General features: G+C 47.1%; 1 protein-coding gene across 2 annotated transcripts in view; it reads right to left on the reverse strand.

Annotated features, from left to right (window-relative positions):
• Positions 1–2,794, reverse strand: part of ATAT1 (alpha tubulin acetyltransferase 1) — a 55,237-nt gene extending 52,443 nt beyond the window's left edge. Inside the window, exons 1-2 of one of the 2 annotated variants that reach the window (XM_075583555.1) lie at positions 2,692–2,794; positions 519–594 (exon numbers count right to left, since the gene is read on the reverse strand). The gene's annotated coding sequence lies outside the window, so the exon portion shown is untranslated. Of the gene's footprint in view, positions 1–518; positions 595–2,691 lie in introns of those variants that run through there. The other variant, XM_075583556.1, reaches the window with a different exon arrangement.
• Positions 2,795–8,378: the final 5,584 nt, after the last annotated feature.

An 8,378-nucleotide genomic window follows, 5' to 3' on the forward strand; every position in this document is an offset into this window, starting at 1 on the left:
GCGTGCGTGATGTATGTGCCACGTGTGTGTCACTGTGTCGAGGTGTGAGTGACACTATCGAGCTGAGTGTGTGATGTATGTGCCACGTGTGTGTCACTGTGTCGAGGTGTGAGTGACACCATCGAGCTGTGTGCGTGATGTATGTGCCACGTGTGTGTCACTGTTGAGGTGTGAGTGACACTATCGAGCTGTGTGTGATGCACGTGCCACGTGTGTGTCACTGTGTCGAGGTGTGAGTGACACTATCGAGCTGCGTGCATGATGTATGTGCCACGTGTGTGTCACTGTTGAGGTGTGAGTGACACCATCGAGCTGTGTGTGATGCACGTGCCACGTGTGTGTCACTGTGTCGAGGTGTGAGTGACACTATCGAGCTGCGTGCGTGATGTATGTGCCACGTGTGTGTCACTGTTGAGGTCTGAGTGACACTATCGAGCTGTGTGTGATGCACGTGTGTGTCACTGTGTTGGCGACATGCCAGATGCTATGTGAGTTCAGATGTCTGCGATGTGTCTCACCTTCCTGCGTGTCACCTCCTCTGTCATCACACACCCGGGGACCCGAGAGACGTCACCTCCGCGTGCTGTATCTCCTCTGTGTGATATAAATATATAGTTACACACAGTGTGTCAGTGTGTGATATAAATATATAGTTACACATAGTGTGTCAGTGTGTGTGATATAAATATATAGTTACACACAGTGTGTCAGTGTGTGATATAGATATATAGTTACACACAGTGTGTCAGTGTGTGATATAAATAGTTACACAGTGTGTCATTGTGTGATATAAATATATAGTTACACAGTGTGTCAGTGTGTAATATAAATATATAGTTACACACAGTGTGTGTCAGTGTGTGATATAAATATATAGTTACACACAGTGTGTGTCAGTGTGTGTGATATAAATATATAGTTACACACAGTGTGTGTCAGTGTGTGTGATATAAATATATAGTTACACACAGTGTGTAAGTGTGTGTGTGATATAGATATATAGTTACACACAGTGTGTCAGTGTGTGTGATATATAAATATATAGTTACACAGTGTCAGTGTGTGTGATATATAAATATATAGTTACACACAGTGTGTCCGTGTGTGTGATATATAAATATATTGTTACACACAGTGTGTGTCAGTGTGTGATATAAATATATAGTTACACACAGTGTGTGTCAGTGTGTGATATAATTATATAGTTACACAGTGTGTGTCAGTGTGTGATATAAATATATAGTTACACACAGTGTGTGTCAGTGTGTGATATAAATATATAGTTACACACAGTGTGTCAGTGTGTGATATAAATATATAGTTACACACAGTGTGTCAGTGTGTGATATAAATATATAGTAACACACAGTGTGTCAGTGTGTGATATAGATATATAGTTACACACAGTGTGTCAGTGTGTGATATAGATATATAGTTACACACAGTGTCAGTGTGTCATATAAATATATAGTTACACACAGTGTGTGTCAGTGTGTGATATAAATATATAGTTACACACAGTGTGTGTCAGTGTGTGATATAAATATATAGTTACACACAGTGTGTCAGTGTGTGATATAAATATATAGTTACACACAGTGTGTCAGTGTGTGATATAAATATATAGTTACACACAGTGTGTCAGTGTGTGATATAAATATATAGTTACACACAGTGTGTGTCAGTGTGTGATATAAATATATAGTTACACACAGTGTGTCAGTGTGTGATATAAATATATAGTTACACACAGTGTGTCAGCGTGTGATATAAATATATAGTTACACACAGTGTCAGTGTGTGTCAGTGTGTGATATAGATATATAGTTACACACAGTGTGTCAGTGTGTGTCAGTGTGTGATATAAATATATAGTTACACACAGTGTGTCAGTGTGTGATATAGATATATAGTTACACACAGTGTGTGTCAGTGTGTGATATAAATATATAGTTACACACAGTGTGTGTCAGTGTGTGATATAAAAATATAGTTACACACAGTGTGTCAGTGTGTGATATAGATATATAGTTACACACAGTGTGTGTCAGTGTGTGATATAAATATATAGTTACACACAGTGTGTCAGTGTGTGATATAAATATATAGTTACACACAGTGTGTGTCAGTGTGTGATATAGATGTATAGTTACACACAGTGTGTGTCAGTGTGTGATATAAATATAGAGTTACAGTGTGTGTCAGTGTGTGATATAGATATATAGTTACACAGTGTGTCAGTGTGTGATATAGATATATAGTTACACACAGTGTGTGTCAGTGTGTGATATAAATATATAGTTACACACAGTGTGTCAGTGTGTGATATAGATATATAGTTACACACATTGTGTGTCAGTGTGTGATATAGATGTATAGTTACACACAGTGTGTCAGTGTGTGATATAGATATATAGTTACACACAGTGTGTGTCAGTGTGTGATATAAATATATAGTTACACACAGTGTGTGTCAGTGTGTGATATAAATATATAGTTACACACAGTGTGTCAGTGTGTGATATAGATATATAGTTACACACAGTGTGTGTCAGTGTGTGATATAGATGTATAGTTACACACAGTGTGTGTCAGTGTGTGATATAAATATATAGTTACACACAGTGTGTCAGTGTGTGATATAGATATATAGTTACACACAGTGTGTGATATAAATATATAGTTACACACAGTGTGGATATTGGCACAGCGCGCGCTCCCAGTCTCTCCCGATGCGCGCTCCCGACACAAAAGAGCCGGCGCAGGAATCAGGGGAGGTGTGAAAAGGGGGCGGGGCCTGCTGACGTCCCTTCCCCTCAGAGGCGAGGGCGCGGCCGCTTCCCTTAGCAACGGCTTCCTTAGTAACCAAGCTACGCCGATTGGCGGAAAGAGAAAGTTATACTGAGGGGCGTGGTCTCTGGCAGATGGCCACGCCTCTCCCTAGCAACGCACTAGCCTTGCGTGTTGTTATTGGATGGACTTGGCAAAGCCTTAGTAACGGGTCAAGTTCCGCCCTTAGCAACAGGTCCTTCCTTAGCAACAAGTCCCTCCTTAGCAACAGGCCTCTCCCTAGCAACAGAGGATCTAGAGCTCTTTAGCAAGAAGAACCCCCATATTCATTAATAGGATCCCCTCATACACACATCACTGCCCCATATTCATTAATAGGATCCCCCTCATACCCACATCACTGCCCCCATATTCATTAATAGGATCCCCCTCATACACACATCACTGCCCCCATATTCATTAATAGGATCCCCCTCATACACACATCACTGCCCCATATTCATTAATAGGATCCCCCTCATACACACATCAGCTGCCTCCATATTCATTAATAGGATCCCCCTCATACACACATCACTGCCCCCATATTCATTAATAGGATCCCCCTCATACCCACATCACTGCCCCCATATTCATTAATAGGATCCCCCTCATACACACATCACTGCCCCATATTCATTAATAGGATCCCCTCATACATACATCAGTGCCCCCATATTCATTAATAGGATCCCCCTCATACACACATCACTGCCCCCATATTCATTAATAGGATCCCCCTCATACACACATCACTGCACCCAGATTCATTAATAGGATCCCCTCATACACACATCACTGCCCCCAGATTCATTAATAGTATCCCCCTCATACACACATCACTGCCCCATATTCATTAATAGGATTCCCCCTCATACTCACATTAGCTGCCTCCATATTTGTTAATAGGATCCCCTCATACACACATCAGCTGCCCCCATATTCATTAATAGGATCTCCCTCATACACACATTAGCTGCCCCCATATACTTTAAAAGGATCCGCTCATACACACATCAGTGCTCCCATATTCATTAATAGGATCCCCTCATACACACATCACTGCCCCCATATTCATTAATAGGATCCCCCTCATACACACATCACAGCCCCATATTCATTAATAGGATTCCCCCTCATACTCATATGAGCTGCCCCCATATTCATTAATAGGATCCCCCTCATACACACATCACAGCCCCATATTCATTAATAGGATTCCCCCTCACACTCATATGAGCTGCCCCCATATTTGTTAATAGGATCCCCTCATATACACATCACTGCCCCCATATCCATTAATAGAATCCCCCTCATATACACATCACTGCCCCCATATTCATTAATAGGATCCCCCTAATACACACATCACTGCCCCCGTATTCATTAATAGGATCCCCCTCAAACACACATCACTGCCCCCATATTCATTAATAGGATCCCCCTAATACACACATCACTGCCCCCGTATTCATTAATAGGATCCCCCTCAAACACACATCACTGCCCCCATATTCATTAATAGAGTCCCCCTCATACACACATCAGCTGCCCGCAAAGACTTTAATAGGATCATCCTCTTACACACATCACTACCCCAATAATTAATAGGATCCCCCTCACACACACATCACTGCCCCACTTATAGGAATCTTTTATTTAAGTACTTGCACCATCATATTTTACATCAATATTTTTACAATCTATTCAAACAATCAGAAGTCAACTCAACAAATCAATATCATTCAATCCGAAAATCCTAAATCAACAGAGCAGTCACGGTTCCCCCATTCCAGCGCCTGACAATGGGTCATATTTGTGTAAGACCCCGTTTCTGGTGTCTGCCGGCTTGCCAGTGGTCTCTGACGTTGGGGGTGAGGGCCTCGCTGAGTTCCAGAAGGTCTTCTGTGGAAAGACTCGTTGCTAGTAAAGCTTTGCCCCCATCTTCTTCCACTTGGTCACCCCCAACCGCTGGATAGAAACTCACAAAAGCCCTTTTCTTCTAGCAGTGGTGGATCCAAATGTTTCTTCTTCAAGTTCCTTTCGCCAGGTCTCTCCCTTTCCTTGTGACCACGTGAGATCCATCATCTTGCACACTGTCTATTGTACATTGCACGGTAGCTGGGCTCTCTCACGTAGGCTGTCCTCATTTCTTGTTGCCTCTTTGATGGTTGAAACGTTAGTAGTTGAACACTCCTTGTTTGATGGATGTTTATTTGGGTGATTCTTTGGTGGTTGTACCATTCATAGTAGTTGGGGTTGTGTGACGACATGCTCACCACAAACAAGATGTGACCACGCTGCCGAGGTGAGGTAATGTGTATAACGCCAACCCACAGCCGCTTGGGCGCATCTGGAGTGTAGAGTAGTAGCCGAGTCAGGGCAACAGATGTGAGAGTAGTCTTGATACTTGCCGGGGTTAGTATTGGAGAGGTACGGATCATTGAGGGAGCTTTAGCCGAGGTCAGGATTGGAGAGGTACGGATCGTTGAGAGTAAGCCGAGGTCTGGGATGGAGAGATGCGGATGGTCAAACGTAAGCCGGGTCAGGAAAGGAGAAGAGCGGAGTTCGAATACAGGCAGGGTCAGGCAACAAGGCAAGGCAGACAAGGCTAGAACAGAACAGACTGCGGGGAAGCACACGCACAAACAGAGATTATGCTCAGCCGATGAGCCTCTGCCACTGCAGAGTATTTACAGGGAGTTGTGACCAATCAGAGCAGGAGGCGTGTCACTGAGCAGGATTCTGATAGGAAGCTCCGCTGCAGGAGGCGTGTCACTGAGCAGGATTCTGATAGGAAGCTGCGCTGCAGGAGGCGTGTCACTGAGCAGGATTCTGATAGGAAGCTCCGCTGCAGGAGGCGTGTCACTGATCAGGATTCTGATAGGAAGCTCCGCTGCAGGAGGCGTGTCACTGAGCAGGTTCTGATAGGAAGCTCCGCTGCAGGAGGCGTGTCACTGAGCAGGATTCTGATAGGAAGCTCCGCTGCAGGAGGCGTGTCACTGAGCAGGATTCTGATAGGAAGCTCCGCTGCAGGAGGCGTGTCACTGAGCAGGTTCTGATAGGAAGCTCCGCTGCAGGAGGCGTGTCACTGAGCAGGATTCTGATAGGAAGCTGCGCTGCAGGAGGCGTGTCACTGAGCAGGTTCTGATAGGAAGCTCCGCTGCAGGAGGCGTGTCACTGAGCAGGTTCTGATAGGAAGCTCCGCTGCAGGAGGCGTGTCACTGAGCAGGTTCTGATAGGAAGCTCCGCTGCAGGAGGCGTGTCACTGAGCAGGATTCTGATAGGAAGCTCCGCTGCAGGAGGCGTGTCACTGAGCAGGTTCTGATAGGAAGCTCCGCTGCAGGAGGCGTGTCACTGAGCAGGTTCTGATAGGAAGCTCCGCTGCAGGAGGCGTGTCACTGAGCAGGTTCTGATAGGAGGCTCCGCTGCAGGAGGCGTGTCACTGAGCAGGTTCTGATAGGAAGCTATGCTGCAGGAGGCGTGTCACTGAGCAGGATTCTGATAGGAAGCTCCGCTGCAGGAGGCGTGTCACTGAGCAGGATTCTGATAGGAAGCTCCGCTGCAGGAGGCGTGTCACTGAGCAGGATTCTGATAGGAAGCTCCGCTGCAGGAGGCGTGTCACTGAGCAGGATTCTGATAGGAAGCTGCGCTGCAGGAGGCGTGTCACTGAGCAGGATTCTGATAGGAAGCTCCGCTGCAGGAGGCGTGTCACTGAGCAGGATTCTGATAGGAAGCTGCGCTGAAGGAGGCGTGTCACTGAGCAGGTTCTGATAGGAAGCTGCGCTGCAGGAGGCGTGTCACTGAGCAGGTTCTGATAGGAGGCTCCGCTGCAGGAGGCGTGTCACTGAGCAGGATTCTGATAGGAAGCTGCGCTGCAGGAGGCGTGTCACTGAGCAGGTTCTGATAGGAGGCTCCGCTGCAGGAGGCGTGTCACTGAGCAGGATTCTGATAGGAAGCTCAGCTGCAGGAGGCGTGTCACTGAGCAGGATTCTGATAGGAAGCTCCGCTGCAGGAGGCGTGTCACTGAGCAGGATTCTGATAGGAAGCTCCGCTGCAGGAGGCGTGTCACTGAGCAGGATTCTGATAGGAAGCTCCGCTGCAGGAGGCGTGTCACTGAGCAAAATTCTGATAGGAGGCTCCGCTGCAGGAGGCGTGTCACTGAGCAGGATTCTGATAGGAAGCTCCGCTGCAGGAGGCGTGTCACTGAGCAGGATTCTGATAGGAGGCTCCGCTGCAGGAGGCGTGTCACTGAGCAGGATTCTGATAGGAGGCTCCGCTGCAGGAGGCGTGTCACTGAGCAGGATTCTGATAGGAAGCTCCGCTGCAGGAGGCGTGTCACTGAGCAGGATTCTGATAGGAGGCTCCGCTGCAGGAGGCGTGTCACTGAGCAGGATTCTGATAGGAGGCTCCGCTGCAGGAGGCGTGTCACTGAGCAGGATTCTGATAGGAGGCTCCGCTGCAGGAGGCGTGTCACTGAGCAGGATTCTGATAGGAGGCTCCGCTGCAGGAGGCGTGTCACTGAGCAGGATTCTGATAGGAAGCTCCGCTGCAGGAAGCGTGTCACTGAGCAGGATTCTGATAGGAGGCTCCGCTGCAGGAGGCGTGTCACTGAGCAGGATTCTGATAGGAGGCTCCGCTGCAGGAGGCGTGTCACTGAGCAGGATTCTGATAGGAGGCTCCGCTGCAGGAGGCGTGTCACTGAGCAGGATTCTGATAGGAGGCTCCGCTGCAGGAGGCGTGTCACTGAGCAGGATTCTGATAGGAGGCAGGTGTGCGGAGTCTTCCTGATGAATTACTAAGAGGATACAGGTGCGTGCTGCACGCGTGCAGTGTGCTGATGATGTCACCACGGGGAGGTACCTAAGATGGCGGCAGGCCTCAGGGTGAGGCTTGGGAGCGGTGCTGGTAGCTGGAATTATGGAGGGTACGTTTTGCTTGCGCCGACCGCGCGGTGCCTCACAGATCCTTACAGGTTGGACCTTCTCTGGCAGCTGGACTTTCTTTGGTAGACTGACTGCTGAGATGCCTTCTGTAGTCAGGCCTGTGTTACATGTTGGATTAAAGCAGGATTTTCTTGGCTGTTCGCTTTTCCTCAGTTGTAATTGTCTTTTTTTCTAAATACAAAAACCTGTTTACCAACTTAACTGAGTGCTGCCCTTTGATTTCGCGTAACAACGGTATTGTGTGTGTGTGTGTGTGTGTGTATATATATATACATACATATACACTGTGTGTGTGTATGTATATATATATATATATATATATATATATATATATATATATGTAACGGATTTTCTGACCTAGCCTGACCCACCCAATCTCACATTGGCCCGTGGTCTAACCAGTCCCCATTACATGGTTGTGTCTGGTGGTGCACCTGTTGGCAACAGGACTCCTGAGTCTCCCGCATGATGTTGTGTGGGGATTGCCAACCCAGACAGGCAGCTGAGGTAGTGTGCATGAGTCCTACCTATATCCAGTGCAGCGCCTCCACCTCATCAGGATCTCTGCGTCCGCAGGAAGATGGGACTGATGAGGAACTCCTC

The sequence above is a fragment of the Ascaphus truei genome, unplaced genomic scaffold (genome assembly GCF_040206685.1).
Source record: "Ascaphus truei isolate aAscTru1 unplaced genomic scaffold, aAscTru1.hap1 HAP1_SCAFFOLD_335, whole genome shotgun sequence".
In the NCBI taxonomy this organism is placed as follows: domain Eukaryota; kingdom Metazoa; phylum Chordata; class Amphibia; order Anura; family Ascaphidae; genus Ascaphus; species Ascaphus truei.